The sequence below is a fragment of the Geotrypetes seraphini genome, chromosome 2 (assembly GCF_902459505.1).
Source record: "Geotrypetes seraphini chromosome 2, aGeoSer1.1, whole genome shotgun sequence".
In the NCBI taxonomy this organism is placed as follows: domain Eukaryota; kingdom Metazoa; phylum Chordata; class Amphibia; order Gymnophiona; family Dermophiidae; genus Geotrypetes; species Geotrypetes seraphini.
This window is the reverse complement of record NC_047085.1, coordinates 442,274,916-442,294,445: the sequence shown is the minus strand read 5'-3', so window position 1 is coordinate 442,294,445 and position 19,530 is coordinate 442,274,916. Positions and strand designations below refer to the sequence as shown.

Genomic DNA, 19,530 nt, shown 5'->3' with positions numbered 1-19,530 from the left:
AACCCAAGGTATTTTTTTTTGGAGAGGGGGGGGGGGGCAAGCCAAAGAGGAATTTATTTGCATTACAGTATTCTTCCCCACCTTTACATTAACTATGAAAGATACTTAGACGAAATAGTCCCAAAGACTTTCTGTGCATGAAGAAATTTCCTTAGCCAGTTTCATTCACCTAGTAAAGCTAGCATTATATTTATTTGATGGCATTATTGAATTTAATATGGATTTTTATTTTCCACTTACGAATTACTTGCTCAAGCCAGAGTACAACAAAGAGGGACCCAAATGGCAATCAGAATAACAATTTCATAAATTCCCCTAAATTACTTCATAAATGATTAACACATGTAAATAGCTAGTGCCCACATCTTTCACAACTAAGAGTAATGCCTCAAATCCAATAAGATGGCTTAATAACATTACTTTTTATTGCAGCATTCAAATAATTTTAAAGCTCTACAATAAAGGCAGAGAATTAAGTACTACTGGCCCTAACTCTGCTACTGAGCTTCTTATACTCTTGTAATCAAACTGTGAAGAGCTGTAGGTAATGTTGCCTTAAAGTTTCTGAGTGTAAATTGTGTTCAGGTATATAGAGACCCAGCATTTCATTGCCTGAAGCTATCCTGTGTAAGAACTTAACTACTGTATATGATCTCCCATTGGCAACCAACGCAAGGCCCTCAAATATCGTGTTGCCCTGTCCCATCAAGAGACAACCCCTCCCCCACAATCATCTTAGCAGCTACGTTCTGCAGAGGATGACAGAATCTTAATACAAACTTTACCCTCAGAGTTGCCTGGCTCTGCTTTTACTTAGTCTCTAACAAAGGACATACCCTATGGCCTATGCTGGTTTAATGGGAACCTCTGGGGTAGGGTGTGTTTCTCTTTTGGCTGTCCGATGTGCAATATTTCACTGGATTTAGTCTTGGCCCTGTGGCTTCTAGGGTTCCAGCTGTGAATCTGCAGCCTAAGGGCCATAGGTTTTACCCCTGACAACATATATAAGAATATTTCTATGTACAACTATAAATATTTGAACCTGAATATCAGTGTTATATGTTTGGCTTGGATGATGGTTTTACTCTTGCACATATCACATATACTGTACGTGGTGTTATGAAATCTAATTTAATATCTTTTTGATGCTACCTTACATTATCTACACCCTTCTAATATCATGCAGCTTTTTATTAGTTATACATAAAAAGGAACCGTTTTAGCATGCTGAATCATGGCAGTATGAAGACACAGTAGTAGACAGTTTGAAAAATGCTTGGATGTTTCTTACCGATGTGGTAAATGCAATGTTGTGGAAGGCATTTTTTGTCTCCATTTTCCCAAGCTTCTGCAATGAAATGCTGACCCTAACACAATTATTTATGACTTGTAGAAGTAGAAAAAATGGCAAAGCAGAAGTTAACTGATAATAACCTTCCCCTTCCTGTATTTCATATATTGAAATGCTGTGAATACTTATTTTTTAAATTATTTCTGCCAATTAAAGTCATGCATATAGACTAGAGGCAAGTTTGTAGGAGAGGGGCACATCTCCCTTCAATGAATCCAGACCCTCATCTCACCAACTCTCTCATGGTACAAGTATCTCGTGTCACATTCCCTCCTGCTATTAAGTATCAGGCTCCTCCCATTTCTATCCTTGTTCCTCGCCTCTAAAAGCAACCTACCCACGAATTCGTAATTCACTTCATGGCCACTTCATTTTCCAATCTTTCAAATGGTCAACTAATCCCTTTCAGTAAAAAAGTATGTCAGAATCACTTAAAGGAAACACATAACTATTGCATTTTAAATTTGCAGGGATTTTCATTGTTTCTGAAAGGTTCATGTTACCTGCACTGGAAGCCAACATCCCTCTCCCCCAATTTAGGGAAATCATAGAGACCACACAGGCAACATTGAAAGCTTTACTGCATGTGCAATGTGCTTCAGCTTTGTTTAGGAGGAACTAAACGGCAGAGAGAGTACATAGTTCAGTCTTGATTCATGTACAATTATCTCTCTTTCGTACCTGGAAACTCTTTAGGTCTCACTCAGTGTTTCCACAGATCAGGTCGCTAGACTCACTAATGACCTTCCTCAGAGCAGTAAAGACCTTCCTCTTCCGCCAATTGGGCCATTAAAAACTGCCTCCTCAATATACTTCTCCTAGTACTCTTCGCTATGACCAGTGTGGTCCCTAGAATAAGCTCTGTTATTGTCTACTGTAACCTATTTGTTGTCATGACTAGTCTGTTTTCAAACGATTGTGAATGTCTACATGTAACCCGTTCTGAGCTTCTGGGAGAACGGGATAGAAATCGAAATAAATAAATCCATGATCATAGATTTCATTCCTACCCTCTTCAATTTTATCATCAGTCTGAAAGTGTGGATGGTACAACTCTGGTAGTACTGTACAGCTCAAGTACAGTGGGCAAAAGAGGGAGCAAGTAAGTAAGAAACACCTCTTTTATTTTTCTATCCTCTCTCTGCTTGACACAACAAGGGAACTAGAAGGTGACAGGAGGAGGCAGTGGTAACATGAGCTGCCACAGGGCAAGCAGGATACGTGTTCATGTAGCACAGGGCATTTGAGCTACATCAAACAGCATTATGGCTACACTCAGAGAAGGGAACATAGCTTACGTAGCTACCACTATTTATTCATTCAATTTTCTATACTGCTCTCCCAGAGGAGCTCAGAATGGTTTATATGGATTTATTCAAGCACTGAATTATTTTTCTCTGTCTGCCCAGCAAGCTCACAATCTATCTACTATACCTGGGGCAATGGGGGACCAAGTGACTTGCCCAGGGTCATAAGGAGTAGTATGGATTTGAACCCTCAACCTCAGGGTGCTGAGGCTGTAACTCTAAACCAGGGGTCTCAAAGTCCCTCCTTGAGGGCCGCAATCCAGTTGGGTTTTCAGGATTTCCCCAATGAATATGCATGAGATCTATGTGCATGCACCGCTTTCAATGCATATTCATTGGGGGAATCCTGAAACCCCGACTGGATTGCGGCCCCTCAAGGAGGGACTTTGAGATCCCTCCTCTAAACCCTGTGCCACACTCTCAGACATAGTATGGTAGAAGACAGCATGGCAAACGTTGAAAGAGATGGCAAACATTGTTAAAGCATGGTAAAACATGACAAAACATAGCATGGTGAGCATAGCACGGCAAACAGAGTATTACAAAGCATGGTTAACATAGTATTACACAATTTGACAAAAATTGTAAGGCAAGCGTGCATGACCCAACATAGCATGGAAGACATGGAGCGGCAAACTGTGAGGTCAATATGGCATGAGAGATTGTAGCATGGCAGACATAGTATGGTAAAACACAGTATGGTAAATATGGCATATAGTACAGGGCTGCCCAAGTCCGGTCCTCGAGATCTACTGGCAGGCCAGGTTTTCAGGATATCCACAATGTGTATGCATGAGACAGATTTGCATACCCAAGAAGGCAGTGCAGGCAAATCTCTCTCATGCATATTCATTGTGGATATCCTGAAAACCTGGCCTGCCAGTAGATCTCGAGGACCGGACTTGGGCAGCCCTGGTATAGTAGGACAAAGATGGTGAACAGTATGACAGAGTATGGAAGAACATTTTATGAGAGAAACGTGGCATGGTCAGTCATAGGATAAATCACATAACGTTTCTCTAGCACTGCTAGATGTACACAGCACTGTATATTAAATATTCAAGAGACAGTCCCTGCTCAGTAGAGCTTGCAGTCTAATCAAACAGACAAACAGGACAAGTAGGGGGTTAGGGAGTTTCTCAGGCATGGGTGCTTAACAGGTGAGTGGGGGGGATAGGAGTTAAAAGCAGCCTTGAAAAAGTAGGCTTTTAGCCTGGGTTTGAATACTGCCAGGGACGGAGCCTGATGTATTGACTCAGTCAGTCTGTTCCAGGTTCCAGAGAAGGAACGTAGTCTGGAGTTGACTCCCATGTTGAGAACAGCATTTCAAAAGTTCAGCCATAAGATAAGGGAGAAATACTCGCAATTATACACTCCATAAACTGCCAGTCTGTTTAGTCCCAAGGCATTTTGAAAGACCAAAACATCAAAGAAAAATTTTTCAGAAATTCCGTTATATGTTTATTTTTTTTTTTTTTTTAAAAGAAGTAGAGGAAAAAAGGTTTGGGGAAAAAAACAGAGGCAGAGGGGTAGTAGTGGAGGGGAAGGAAGGGATCTGGCACCACCACGTTTACACCTTAAACTTATTAGTACCTCAAACCCAGACTCAACTGAACCTTTAGACAAGGACAAGAGACCACCAAGGAAGCACAGAAGCTGCTCTCTGCCTACTAGAGATAGAGAACACTGGCTGAGCTAGGATTCACATTACTCCCACAAAGCACAACTCACTTGTGCTCTCCATCCCTACCCACTGGCAGATGGACACACCCCACCAGTCTGAACTGATCCTCTAGTGCAGGGGTGACAAAGACCCTCCTCAAGGGCCGCAATCCAGTCGGGTTTTCAGAATTTTCCCAATGAATATGTATGAGATCTATTTGCATGCACTGCTTTCATTGTGTGCTAATAGATCTCATGCATATTCAATGGAGAAATCCTAAAAACCCGACTGGATTGCGGCCTTCGAGCAGGGACTTTGACACCCCTGCTCTAGTGATATAATAGAAGAGACATTTTCAGGGAAAGGTCAAACTACATTTTACATATATGCAGACAAGTAAATACTTTTAAGGTTGGTCAGCACGTTTGTTTACTACTATGAGCATAAGAATACCCTTACTGGGTCAGACCAATGGTCCATCAAGCTTAGTAGCCCATTTTCACGGTGGCCAAAACCTAAAGAGCAGCAACATTCCATACTACCAATCCAGGGCAAGCAGTGGCTTCCCCCATGCCTGTATCAATAACAGACCATGGACTTTTCCTTCTGGAAATTGTCCAAGCTTTTCTTACAACCAGTTTGCTATCCGCTCTTATCACAACCTCTGGCAATGCGTTCCAGAGCTTAACTATTCTAAGAGAAAAAATATTTCCTCCTATTGGTTTTAAAAGTATTACTCTGTAGCTACCTACATTTTTTTGACGCCTGCAAGTCCTAACAGCAGTGACAGGAGGCTGCTTCCCCTATCACTGCTGTTAGGGTTCTGCACAAGTGTCAATCACTCACTGAGCGATTAATCGGTTGTATTTGCATGCAGACTTGATAGCGCATTAATCGCTGCTGGAGAATCGGACAGAGCAACAGCGATTCAGTCGGTATCTTTAGTGCATCTAGCCCTTGGGCAGGTTTTGGAGGTTTTAAAGTTTTGATTATGCCCCCCATAGCTTTCAATTAAGTCCAATTAAAGCCAATGTTGAGTTGTTGAATGCCAATATTGGCACTGATTAACCTATTGCCCAATTAAGTTAGGCACCGTTATCGACACCTAATTTTAGATGGTCTTTATAGAATCAGGGCCTGAGAGCTGTACTGTAGTATTATCTTTACATATACAGTATAGACAGTCCCACCACATTTGAATTCACATCCTCTCCAACAAGCTTGATGTTTTTTCTGAGGTGCAAGATAAGTCCCCAGAAGACTCTTCAATTGTGTGCTGACCAAAGACAGGGATATTAAGCATCTGCTAGCTTATTCCCACACCAGCATCCAAATTTCATTTAAATCCTTCACATCCCCAATTCCTTTCCACTGGAGCATGTAACCAAAATGACACTTAAGTATAATAAGGCTAATATATTGTGAGCTAATTGGGCCATAACTCCCTAGTTTTGGTTCTAACAAAAAATGTTACCTAAAATTAACATAAAGGGTGTATAATTTGAGTTCTAATTGAAGCGATCTGAATAAAGTGCCACATCTGAGAATATTGATAATGATTTAAATTGAGGTGATCTATGTGTAAGAAATTTTCTCATGTTTACATAACAGAAGAGTCAAACAGCATAAGGGGGAGAGTGTGGCACAGTGGTTAAAGCCACAGCCTCAGCATCCTGAGGTTTTTTTTTCAGACCCGCACTGCTCCTTATGACCCTGGATAAGTCACTTAATCCCCCCATTGCCCCAGGTACATTAGGCAGATTATGAGTCTACCGGGACAGACATGGAAAATGCTTGAGTACCTGAATAAATTCATGTATACTATTCTGAACTACCTAGGTAGAACAGCATATAAAATTGAACAAAAAAAATGGAAAATGTTCAAACTCTCTAGGTACAGTACTTCCTTATCTTGCGCAAAGCATTTACCAAGAAGAAGTGTCATCAGAATGACATGTATAGGAGTATTTAGCAATTTGCATTATCTATTGCCTACATGTGAAGACATGAGGGAGAAATCAACTCTGGGATGTCCTGTCTATCCAAATTAGATTGCAAGTTCTTTTGAGCATTGACCATCTATTCAATATTAAATGTACAGGGCTGTGTAAGCATTTTAGTGCTATAGAAATGATAAATAGTAATAGTAGTAGGAATGGATCATTAGCAATTTGAACATCTGCCCTCAGGGAAGACACATCAGAGTGAAAAATGTACAGGGACTAACTAAATATTCCTCTAGGCCAGTGTTTCTCAATCTTTTCAAGCCAAGTACCCCCTAAGCCTAACAAATACCAACCGAGTACCCCCGCCCCTGACCCACCCAAACTCCACCCTTAACTCCACTCCCATAATAATAGTACTAATTGTAATGCAATTTCTTCCATCAATTTTTCATATACACACAATATAATCTTATTAATACATAATGGTAACCACAAAATTATAAAAACACAAAGCACACTGTATGCAGAGAAAATGTTAGTTATCATTTATATTCGGGGGGGGGTTTTCAAAGAGATCAAGGCAGATGACTTTAAAATTTGCAATGCCTCCTCAGTAACAACTACAGTACTCCCCCGCCAAGTCATGGTTCAATTTTCGCACCCTCGCAGTTTTTTTCCCTCTGCAAAAATATACTCCGTCTACCTCTTCAGCGACCCGGGACACCGCCACGCACATCCTTAGGCCCCCCTGATCTGCTTTGCTAGACCAGCAATCCCAGCCAGGGTCGAAGCTGCAAGTGCCACCGCCCACATCAGCACTCGCAGCAGCCGACACAGCCGCCTCTGCAACTCTCTCCCGCCTCTGATCCCCGCACCTAAACCGTATTCAGTTATCATAGTTTTTCAAAATTCACGGGTGCTCCTGGAATGCAACCCCTGCAAATTTTGGGGGAATACTGTACTATATAGAAAAATAGACAAATATAGTGCAAAATATAGACATTTTGATCACTAAATTGAAAATAAAATCATTTTTCCTACCTTTGTTGTCTGGAGATTGTTGTCTCTGGTTGCACTTCCTTCTGACTGTGCATCCAATATTTCTTTCTTTCTTTCTTTCTGCCTCCTGCATGCTTCCTCTCCTTGTTCAGACCTCATTCCATTTCCCAACAAACATCTCTCTCTGTCCCTCCATGAGTCCAACTTTTCTTCCTCTCTCATTCCCCAGATCATGTGCAGAATTTTTCACCACTGCCCATCAGCCTCATGCCCATTTCTCCTTCTATCACCCCTCTCCAACAACATGCCACATCTCTCCCTCCATCACTATGCCCAACATTCCTCCCCCTTGTATCCCCTTCAATCCATCCCACTGTTCCCTCTCTACCACCATATCAAACATTTCTCCCTCTCATCTTTCTATTCCCCAAGTATCTCTACCTCACTCCTCTCTATGCTCAATTTTCCTCTTCCTTTCCCCATGTGCACCATCTCTTTACCTATCACTCACACACTCAGGCCCAACAATTGTTCCTTTCTAATCCCTCCCTCCCTCCTAAGTCCCAAGTTAGTGCCCCCTCCCTTCCTTCTGTGTATTGAGTTTGTGCCCCCTCCCCCTCACTGCCTTCCAGCCTTTGTCCCACCCCCTTCCTCCCTACCCCGAAGCTGACCTGCGCCAAAGCCTGTCTGCACCCCTGCAAAGCCGCCTGCCACGCTACATCCACCCCCCCAGTTCACTGCCACCCCCCATTGCCACCGCCCCCGACACGCTCCATCCAATCATACCCTGCCGCTGCAACTCTGGGCAAGAAAGGGCCAGGCGCGTACAGCAATTGCACACCGCCAGCCCACAAATCTTCCCCCCGAAGTCAATGACATAGGAAAATGTTGGAGCGAGGTTCTGGAAGTCAAATTTAGGCTCTTAGGTAGAAAGCTGAAATCCAGATCCTCCAGGGTTGCATTTTCAGAAATGCTTCCAGTTCCACACGCAGGACCCAAGAGGGAGGTAGAGCTCTGAAGTCTCAATGCATGATTGAGATGATGGTGCAGGGATGAGGGACTCAGATTTGTTAGAAACTAGGCAACCATCTGGGAAAGGGGGAGCTCCAGACTCCACCTTAACCGGGATGGAACCAGGCTGCTGGCGCTAACGTTTAAAAAGGAGATAGAGCAGCTTTTAAACTGAGATGTGGGAGAAAGCCGACAGTCGCTCAGGAGCGGATGGTGTGGTGTGAGGTATCTTTGGAGGATACTATTGAAACAGGATATTTAGGGAGTCCCGGTAGAGAGGTTCCAATAATAGTGAAAGAAAGCCAGGAGGGTTTAAGAGGAAGGCAGAGTAAAAGACTCAAATTTTTCCTGTCTTCTCAGCAGCCTGTAGTTGCAAGGAAAAAAACACAATTTGAAGTGTCTGTATACAAATGCTAGAAGCCTAAAAAACAAAATAGGACTGAATGATGGGATAGATATAATAGGCATCTTGGAGACCTGGTGGAAGGAGGACAATCAATGGGACACTGTTTTACCTGGGTACAAATTATATCGCAAGGATAGAGTAGATCAAATTGGAGAGGGGGGGGGGGGGTTGCGCTATATGTTAAAGAGAGAATTGAATCAAATAAAATAAATATTCTGCATGACATAGATAGCAGTGTGGTATCCTTATGGATAGAAATTTCAAGTGTGAAGGGAAGGAATATAAAGGTAGGGATATACTACCGTCTCCCGGGACAAAATGAGCAGACAGATAAAGAAATGTTTTCAGAGATTAGGAAAGCTAGAAAAATAGGCAACACTATAATAATGGGTGATTTAATTTTTTCCACCTTTGGAGTGATTTGTGCGATAATAGACAAACGAAATGGGGACTCCCTGTTGGGTTCTGGAGAGAGGGAGGTCTGCAGTTTACGTGTGGAATGGGACCGGCATAAAGTTGAACATCGCTGGATCCTTGCTGAAGCTAAGGGCTCCTTTTACGAAGCCGAGTTAGCGGCTTTAGCGCGCATGACTTTTCATCACGCGCTAACCCCTGCGCTAGCCATAAAACTACCACCTGCTCAAGAGGAGGTGGTAGTGGCTAGTGTGGCTGGCGGTTTAGCGCGCGCTATTACCCGCGTTAAACCGCTAACGCGCCTTCGTTAAAAGAGCCCTAAGTCTCCCTTTCCATTTTCTGCGTTAACACACAGTGCTGTGGTAGTTGTGATTAACAGCACATGTTAAACCTGAACAATCTTCTTGGACTAGACCTTGTGAGTGTATACCATCTGGGACTGTGCTTTCAGAGTATAATTTGTATTAAATTGAACACAGTAAGCCGAGTGAGTAGCATCTATTTTGGAGTATTTTTAGACCCATGAAGCCCCTTAACTGAGGTATTTTTCTCCACAAATTTATTTTGTTGGAGGTGTTCCTCAGTGGGAGAGAGTATTACTCTAGCACTGTTCTAGTTTGGACATTTTTCACTCTGATGGTTCTTTACACCAGTTAGACCGGGATAAGTGTCTAGCATATGTTTTTGTGATACATATATGATTTCAATTACCCCAATATTGACTGGTTAAATGTTACATCAGGAGTGCTAGGGAGGTAAAATTCCTACATGTCATAAATGACTGCTTCTTGGAGCAACTGGTCTGGGAACCGACAAGAGGGGGTGCTGTTTTAGATTTGGTCCTTAGTGGAATGCAAGACATAGTACAGGAGTTAACTGTGTTAGGTCCGATGGGAAACAGTGATCATAACGTGATCAAATTTGAGCTGATACTGGGAGTAACGTCGCAAAAGAAATCTAATTTTCAAAAGGGCGACTATGATAAAATGAGGAAAATGGTTAAAAAGAAGCTAAAAGGATTAGTTGCAAAGGTTAGGACTGTAAACCAGGCATGACTGTTTTTAAAAATACCATTGTAGAAGCCCAGACCAGATGTATTCCATGTATCAGCAAAGGTGGAAAGAAGAGGAAATGAGAGCCGGCGTGGTTAAAAGGTGAATTGAAAAAGGCTATTAGAGCCAAAAAAACATTCTTTAAAGAATGGAAAAAGGATCCGAATGATGAATGGAAAAAGGGTCCGAATGAAGAAAATAAGAAGAAACAAAAGCACTGGCAAGTTAAATGCAAAGCATTGATAAAGGCAGCTAAGAAAGAATATGAAGAGAAACTTGCAAAAGAGGCAAAAACTCTTTTTAAGGTACATCAAAAACAGAATTTTTTAAGGTACATCAAAAACAGAAAATCTGTGAGGGAATCTGTGGGTCCGTTGGATGATCAAGGAGCAAAAGGGGTGCTCAGGGAGGATAAGGCCATAGCGGAAAGACTGAATGAATTCTTTGCTTTAATCTTTATGGAAGAAGACATAAGAGATCTACCTGAACCGGAAATGGTTTTCAAGGGTGATGATGCAGAGGAATTGAAATAAATTTTGGTGAATCTAGAAGATGTACTAAGCCAAATCGACAAGTAAAAAAGTGATAAGTCACCAGGACCAGATGGTATACATCCCAGGGTACTAAAAGAACTCAAACATGAAATTGCTGACCTGCTGTGATCCGTAACCTGTCACTACAATCAGCTGTAGTACCTGAAGATTGAAGGGTGGCCAATGTTATGCTGATTTTTAAAAAGGGCTCCAGCCCATGTGCCCCAACAGGTAAGCTGCGTACCCCCTGGGGTATGTGTACCGCAGGTTGAGAAACACTGCTCTAGGCTAACCCAATGACTGTGCATCAGTAAATTAAATCAGCAATGAAGTGATCGCAAGGTGGGGTAGATCTGGTTCAGAATGTTATATCAACCAAATGATGTAGCTTTGCTAAAGGCTTGAGGTAGATATAAAATAAAATAAATGACAGTAAGGATCTCTGTAACCCCAGTGTCCAGGGCAAAGCAGCAGAAATACAAAGCTGGGCCTGGGATAAACAATTGTGTGCAGGCTGCTGCCCCCTGCTCAGCTACGCTATGCACTGCCTTGCTCTATCTAGTCACCCCCCTGCACCATCATTCAAAGATAAAGTTCACCCCCACCCCATCTACTTCCACAAGCCTGTCTCTCAAGGGGTTGCTAGCAGCAGCAGTGACTCTCACACACTGTCTGTGGTTGACCTGGAAACCTCCCCTATGCCTCATCAGGAAGATACATCAGAGGGGGCAGGATGTGGCAGAGGGGAGGTTTTCAGGTCAGCTGATGGCAGCATGTGAGAGTTGCTGCTGACAACCCCTTGAGAAAGAGCGGTAGGAGTTGCAGGACCATGGAACAACCCTGTTAGGATGGCTTTTTATGGTTGGTGCTGGGCCTCTCTTAGAGGCTGGGTCTGGGGGAACTTTGCACCCCTCCCTCATGGTGGCCCTAGTCCTGGATGATGATATGTTGTTGCTGAACAGAACTGATTATTATCTGTCTAATAAGTAGAATTTGAATCATAAATAGTGTTCCACCGATATTTGTTTGTCAGTTTTATAAACATAATATTATGATCCTCAGTGTTTGCACGTTAATTTGTAGCTTAATGCACATCAAACAGATTTTGCGCATTGCTTTGTTGAAGGCTTGCTAACAAACATGCATACCAATAAACAATTTAAAACAATAGCTTAGGAATTAGTCTTCTAATTTTCTCACACTTTAAGGCCTAGCTTTGACTGTGCGCTGTTTCCGTGTTTAAAGTCTGTGGCAATAGAGTTTTGAAACCAGTTCACAAAGGACTGCTGGATGTTGGCTCTGGCTGCTTTTACGCTGCCAAGGACAGGCATCTGTGTCAAATTAGCCATCAGTTTTCGGTACCAAATACTGGCCAGCATCAAATTCTGGGTCAGCACCCAGACATGGCCCGGCGCTGAATATCACATTACATTACATTGTTGTCTTTTATCCCGTCAATACCTTTCAATTCTAGGTGGTTTGCAAAAGAATTGGCCTGGGCATTCCCAGGGAAATTGCAGGGTCGATAGTTGGAAAATGCATTAGTATCTGGGGAGTCGGGAAGGTTTAGTTAGATCAATTGACAAATTTCTTGAATAGCATGGTTTTCAATTCTTTCCTGAAGGTTTTGTAGTTGGGCATTGTGGGCATCAGATTGGAGAGGGGGTGGTCTAGTCTTGCTGCTTGGGTCGCTAATAGACCGTCATATAAATCAACTTGCACTGTCATTAACTTAAAAACCACTGACTGCCTGCGCTGGACATTGGCCTAATAGTTTAACCATAGAGTGTGAGCCACCCCCGAGAGTTCAAACCATGTCCCTTTCATTCTATATACAGTACATTTTCCTTCTAAAAGGGCCCTCGTCCACAAGGGGACATCCGTTGAAAATCAGGGGGGGGAAATTTCATGGGGATACCAGGAAGTACTTCTTCACTGAAAGAGTGGTGGACCATTGGAACGAGCTCCCGGAGCAGGTGATCATGGCCAGCAGCATACAAGATTTTAAGAATAAATGGGATGCCCACGTCGGATCCCTACGAGGGTAGCATAGAGGAGGGCAGATTGGGGACGAGTGATAGAGTGTAGATTAGGGGAGGGTTGTTGGAGTGGGCAGACTTGATGGGCTATGGCCCTTTTCTGCCGTCATTTTCTATGTTTCTATGTTACACTCCAGTTAGCAGTGTACTGTATATAGATTGTGATTAGATAGATTAGATAGATTGTGAGCCCACCGGGACAGACAGGGAAAAATGCTTGAGTACCTGAATAAATTAATGTAAACCGTTCTGAGCTCCCTTGGGAGAACGGTATAGAAAATTGAATAAATAAAAAAAAAAAAAAAAATAATAAAATTCAATATCTATGGCAGGAACACGTGTACATGTATTTGGTTTTATATCCCATCATTCCAGAAGAGCTCAGAACGGGTTACAAGTTTACAAACATAATAAAGCATATTTAAGCAAAGCAAGGGCAACCATAACGCCCCCCCCCCCCCCTTTTACAAAACCGTAATGTGTTTTTTGGCACCGGCCATGGCGGTAACAGCTCCGATGCTCCCAGGAATTCTATGAGCGTCGGAGCTGTCACAGCCACGGCCGACACTATAAACCACGCTAAGATTTAGTAAAAGAGGGGGGGGGGGTTAGTATGGTAAAAGATAGCATGGCAAAATATTTTCTGACAAAAAGGGCAATAAAACAGTTAACCCCCCCCCCCCATTATGAAGCTGCATTAGGCTTTTTTATCGCCGGCTGCAGCGGTACAAGCTCAGACGCTCATAGTATTCCTACCAGCGTCAGAGCTAATACTGCCAGGGTCGGCGATTAAAAAAGCCTAACGCGGCTTTATAAAAGGGGGCCAATATGACAAAACACGGCATGGAGAGACACAGTTTGGCGAGCATGTCAGTATTCCAATCATTTTTGTGTGTATGTGAACAAATGGGTCAGTGAGTTCTTCTTGGCTATGTGGTATTCTGAAATTATGCACTTAGAAACAATGGAACAAAACAAGGAGAAAAGGGTGGTCCCAACCTAAACTGCAGTAAAAAAAACCAACCGAGAGCAAACAAAACAAAACTGCAGATCTGTACAAGACGTGGGCAAAATTTATTGTGACAAAATAATTATATGCAAACCCTTTTACCAATCAAGGGGCCCTGGTAAAAGGGTTTGCATATAATTATTTTGTCACAATCAATTTTGCCCACGTCTTGTACAGATCTGCAGTTTTGTTCTGTTTGCTCTTAAAAACAATGGTGCATACTTTGCGGCATGAGTGGCGTATGGAGATAGTACATAATTATACATGCAGATTATAAAATCTTATAATATATCTGCCATTTTGGGGGGAATCTAGGTGCCTGAAACAGAGACACATTTTCAATCACTTACTGAAGTGCCTACTTTTCTTTATTGAATAAGCTTTGAAAAGCACTTTTCTAGAGCCTGAATCTATGTTCCCCTTATAGAATTATCCTCCCTGTTTGCAGTCCTATGCCCAATGTATAAGTGTTTTTTTGAAAATTGACCTTATGGTATTTTCTGTTCAGTTTCAGGCTCATTTCTAAACCCAGCACAGTTTTGTGGAGTATCTTTGCTGCAACCAAAGGCAGTACACATAAACATCAAAGATAAAAAACCGACGTGTGGGTTCCTATATGCCAACGTGTTTTGCCAGCACCTATCTTGTTTTGCTACTGAAGCATTTGGTTAGTTCACTCCAGTTTCCGTTTACAGGAAGTGAAGTGCTGCAGACCTGCTGAAATGCGACTTCTCAAAAGAAATGGAGAACATTTCAAAATATTTCTAATCTTTCTCAATGTAACGGGAATGGTTTTTAACCAACATTCAAGTCAACTACAGTTTTGTTAAGTAGGCTACTGTGCTCACTAACATCTTGTTGCATTTTTTTGCCCCCTTGATACTGTCTAAGGTGAAGGGTCTTTGCAGCTGCATTGCCCTGGTGTTCAAATAAGGGACCCCTGGTAACCGCAGGAGTGCTTCAGCCCTTCTAAACGCTTGAACAGCGTGCTATAGAAAACCCACAGGAAAACGTCCTTACCTTTCTGATTCTCCTTAGACTCCTCTTATCATGAAAATAAAAACTGAATTATTTTTCAAATGGATTTAAAGTGTCGTGTCTCTCTTTCGTGCTCACACATATGTGAACTTACACTATACTCTTTAAAGTGAAATATTGCTTTGTTTCCTCCCTTTGAGGAAGTGGTATCAGCAAGTCAAATTGTGCTGCAATCTCCCTTCTCTTGCTGTTTTTTTTTTTTTTTAACCTATTAAACCTATTTATTTAAATCTATTTTCATAGAAGGGTCCCACAAGTAACAAAACATGTAAAAACAGCAGAGATGCCAGTGTTCCGGCCTTTTGCATCTGTGAAAAATTGATTTAATGGTTTCTTTATTTTCTGCTTTAACCAAGGTGGATCACAATGAAGCACATGAAATACATAAAATAAGCTAGAACAGTCCCAGACAAAAATACAATATGATAATGTAACTGTTACCATCTATAATACAATCTCATCCTATAAGACACATTATCTCAGGTCACAATCCTTCTACATGGTGTCACAAAACCCATGTATTAGGTACCGAAAGAGGGAAAAACCAAATCCTTTCAAATAATCTCTTAAATGTTGTTGCAGCTACCATCTGTCTCAAACAGATTGGCCGCTTGCTCCATGCCACTGGTCTTGCAAGTGAGAAAGCGCTCTTTCGTGTCTCTTCTAGATGCACCTTAGCTAATTAAGGAATGGAGAAAAGAAATGCCCACTCAGACTTCAATAACCTGTTAGGCTTGTAAATTTTAAGAACATTTGACAAATAATAAGCAGAGTCATGCTTTAATATTTGGGGGGCTCATTTTCAAATCACACGGATGCTTAAAAAAAAAAAAATTAAAAAATAGTCCATCTGCCAAAAAACATTCAAATTGTGATTTTAGAATGGCAGAATTTGAATGCCCTACGATGCAGTTCATCCAAATAGCAAGGGGGTGTGTTTTGGGCATATTTTGGGTAGGACTGGGGTGGACCCAAAATCAGACTGTCCAGCTGTGATAATGGAACTAGGATGTAGTGCTGCCTGATTCAGGCAAAAAAAATTTCGATTCGATTTTCCTGTCCAATTGGGTGTTTTTTTTGTTTTGGTTTTTTTTTCAAACATCCTGGTGGGTTTATTTTATAGCCTCTTCATTCCTTTTATAGTCTCTTCACCCCCTTTGCCCTCTCCTACCCACACTGGTGCTGTGGTGTAAATAAAACAGAAAATACTTTTCCTCTCTGTTAAATCCTAGCTCACATTCATGGTCTAACACCAGGATACAAATTTCAAATCTGACATACTGTAATCACAAAACAGAAAATAAAATTATTTTTTCTACCTTTTGTTGTCTGGTCATTGTTCAAATCATGTTGGTTCCAGGCTCTGGTTGTCTTCTGATCAGGGTTTCCTTCTTTTTTCTTTCTCCATGCTAACCATCCATCTTCCATCTCTGTCCTCCTTTTCCCTTCCCCGGAGGTCTGGCATCGTTCCTTTTATTTGTCTCCATTTCCGCAGCTGCAGCGATGGACCCCACCATCCCCAGATCCACAATCTCTCCTTTTCTTAACTACCCTTTCATCCTGCATCTCTCCCTCCTTCCCCACCATCCCAGGGTTCACCATCTCTCCCATTCTCTTCCCAACTACCCTCCTATCCAGTATCTCTATCCTCCCCCCTACACCATCCCTTGTGTCCAAATTATCTCCCTTTCTGTTCCTACCCTCCCTAAATCCCATTGTCCATCATCTCTCTCCCTCTCCTGTTTTTAGACCCATTATTTCTCCCCCCCCCAAATCCAGCATATGCATGTCTCTTTGAACCCCCCCCTTCCCTCCCTCCCTCTGTGTACTTCTACACCAGGGCCTCCCTCCCCTGAAGGCCTGCACCCCCCCTTAAGCGCTGTTTCCACCTGAAGGCCTGGTCTGTTCTCCCCTGAAGGCCTGCACCCCCCCTTAAGGTCTGTCCCCCCCCCAAAGACCTGCAACCCCTCCCAAATGGCTGTTTCCGACTGACCCTCCCCCCTCGCCCTTAAAGCAGGAGTGGTTTTCAAACCACTACCAAACTCTGGAATGGCAGCAGCAGCTGCTCCTTCATCTGCTCGCACTCTGGCCTCGGCGCTGCCCGGGGGACCCAGAGATCGTGTGCAAAGCCATGGGGCTTTTCCTCATGCTGTTCCTGGATGTGCTGGCGATCGTGGGCAACATGGCTGTCACTGCGGTGATCGTGAAGACTGCTCAGCTTAGGAAGTTCATGTTCGTGGTGCATATGTGCCTCATCGACACTCTTGCCACTCTCACTATCATGCCCCTGGAAACTTGGGAACTTGGATGGTGACCAGCTTTGCGGTCTTCTGCAAGGTGGAAGTCGGGGATGAATTCTGTCGGCTCTATGTCTCCCTGGGAGTTTGTTTCAGCTGCGCCTTGAGTCTCACTATTTCTGTGATCACCTTCGAATGATATTATTACATTGTGCATCCTTTGTGCTTTAGAGGGCGAGGGGGGAGAGTCAGCCACCGAATCGGGAGGCCGATTTTTTTTTTTTTTTTAAAGTAAATCAATTCGAATAGATCCACCCATAGTGAATCAATTCGAATCATGAATCGGGCAGCACTACTAGGAAGAAACATCCAAGTGGTAAAAGAAAAAGCGTTTTTATCTACACCTGTTTCAATCAAGTCCAAGTTACAAAAGGTGCTCGATTGAGCAGCTGACCACTGGAGGGATTAAGGCATGACCTGTCATGAACTTCCCAGTAGTTGCTTTCCCTGAAAGAAAAACTCAAAGGGGGATACCAGGTTCTACAACAACTTCAGGTATTATGAGCATTCTTAGGAAACCAGGAAGCAAATCTACGAAGTAACCTAGTGGCCAGTGGACTGTTAAACCAGGGAAGCCAGGTTCAATTTCCATTTCGTTTTGCTTTTTTTTTTCTCTTTTATATTGTAGGCTCTTCAGAAACAGACAGTCTTGTGATGTCCTACATTTATGTATTTATGTTTGCATCTCCCTCCCTAATTTTTATTCTGTAAACCGCTTACAATTTGCATTGTTTATACCATAGCGGCATGATCTCTCTCTCCAGCTCCTGACTCCCGGTCATTGTAATTTTAAATCTGGCAGTCGCTGCGCAGCGTGAACAGACAGGCCTGCCCCGGAAGTCTTCATTCTGCAGCAATGCTGCGCTGCGGCTGCTGGATGATTTAAAATTACAATGGCTGAGAGGAGGTAAGTGGGGGAGTAGAGTCATATTTTGGGGGAGGCCCTGGCCCCTGTGGTCTCACCCATTCTGACGCCTATGGTTTATGGTGACCTGCCAAAAGCACGCCAGACTTTGGTGTGCCAACAATCCTGCAGTGACATTTGTGCGCCGTTTTTGCCATTTTTAAGTCTTTCCATTAGCGTTGTGAGGGGTGTGTGTGTGGGGGAACCCCCCACTACATTTACAAGTCCTTGTACCCTCTTGGGGTGTGTGTGGGGGGAACCCCCCCCGTACACTGAAAACTCCCACACAGCAAAAACGGAAAGGAATTTTCAGTGTACTTGGGGGGTTTCCCCCACCCCCTTTAACAATGCTAACGGAAAGGCTTCAAAGCGGCAGAAGCGGCAGCGTGCATATGTCCTGCATGCAAATGTCACCGTGGAACTGTTGGCGCACCAAGGTCCGGCGCACTTTTGACGGTGTACCATGATTTATGTTTTCACAAAGAAGATATTATCCATAAGGGCTTGAAAATCTGTTATCAAGAAATCATGTACTCTCCATTTTATTATGCCATGGTAGAGATTTCTACCGCAGCCCCGAGCACGAGATGCTCAGAAACAGCTTTGACATTTATGGGAATTCTATGAGCATCAGAGCAGCGTCGGAGCATTTAATTAGTGCTCTGGACCACAGTAGAAACCTCTACTGCAGCTTGGTAAAAGGGGGGTTAAGTTGTATAGGGTCATCCGCAGGAGTTGTATAGGTTGCATCCGCAGGAGTTTCGTCAGCTGGAAGCCTGAAGTCATAATGCCCTTATACAGAACCATGGTGAGACCTCATTTGGAATACTGTGTGCAATTCTGGAGGCCACACTACCGAAAAGATGTGCTGAGAGTAGAGTTGGTGCAACGGATGGCCACCAGGATGGTCTCGGAGCTCAAGGATCTATCGTACGAGGAAAGGCTGAAAAATTTGCGGCTGTACTCACTCGAGGAACGTAGGGAGAGAGGAGACATGATCGAGACGTTTAAGTATATTACCGGCCGTATCGAGATGGAAGAAGAGATTCTCTTTCTCAAAGGACCCTCAGCCACAAGAGGGCATCTGCTCAAACTCAGGGGCGGGAAATTTCATGGCGACACCAGAAAATATTTCTTCACCGAGAGAATGGTTGATCCTTGGAACGAGCTCCCGGTGCAGGTGATCGAGGCAAACAGCGTGCAAGAATTTAAGAGCAAATGGGATGCCCATGTGGGATCCCTTAGAGGGTTAAGCCAAAGGAACCTGTCACCAGGAGTGGGATCTCTAGGATAGTAGACTTGGGGGTGGGTCAGTAGAGTGGGCAGACCTGATGGGCTATGGCCCTTATCTGCCGTCATCTTCTATGTTTCTATGTAACACTAATGATGGCTGATAAATACCTTCATGGCCCATCCAGACTGCCCAATAAGGTGGTCAGAGCCATGTCCGCCACTATGGAAGCCCCAGTCACCCATGCTTAAATGCTGGTTATCAAATCTTCACCATGCCAACATGACGGGGATATGAGTGTGATTATAGCCCAGACTTCAAGTATTGCTG

General features: G+C 43.2%; 1 protein-coding gene across 4 annotated transcripts in view; it reads right to left on the bottom strand.

The window, feature by feature from the left end:
* Nucleotides 1-19,530, bottom strand: part of APBB1IP (amyloid beta precursor protein binding family B member 1 interacting protein) — a 267,594-nt gene that overhangs the window by 213,576 nt on the left and 34,488 nt on the right. For 3 of the 4 annotated variants that reach the window (XM_033931404.1, XM_033931406.1, XM_033931407.1), the window contains exon 1: nucleotides 14,751-14,882. The exons of the other annotated variant lie outside the window; for it this stretch is intronic. The gene's annotated coding sequence lies outside the window, so the exon portion shown is untranslated. Of the gene's footprint in view, nucleotides 1-14,750; nucleotides 14,883-19,530 lie in introns of those variants that run through there. 4 annotated transcript variants of the gene reach the window in all.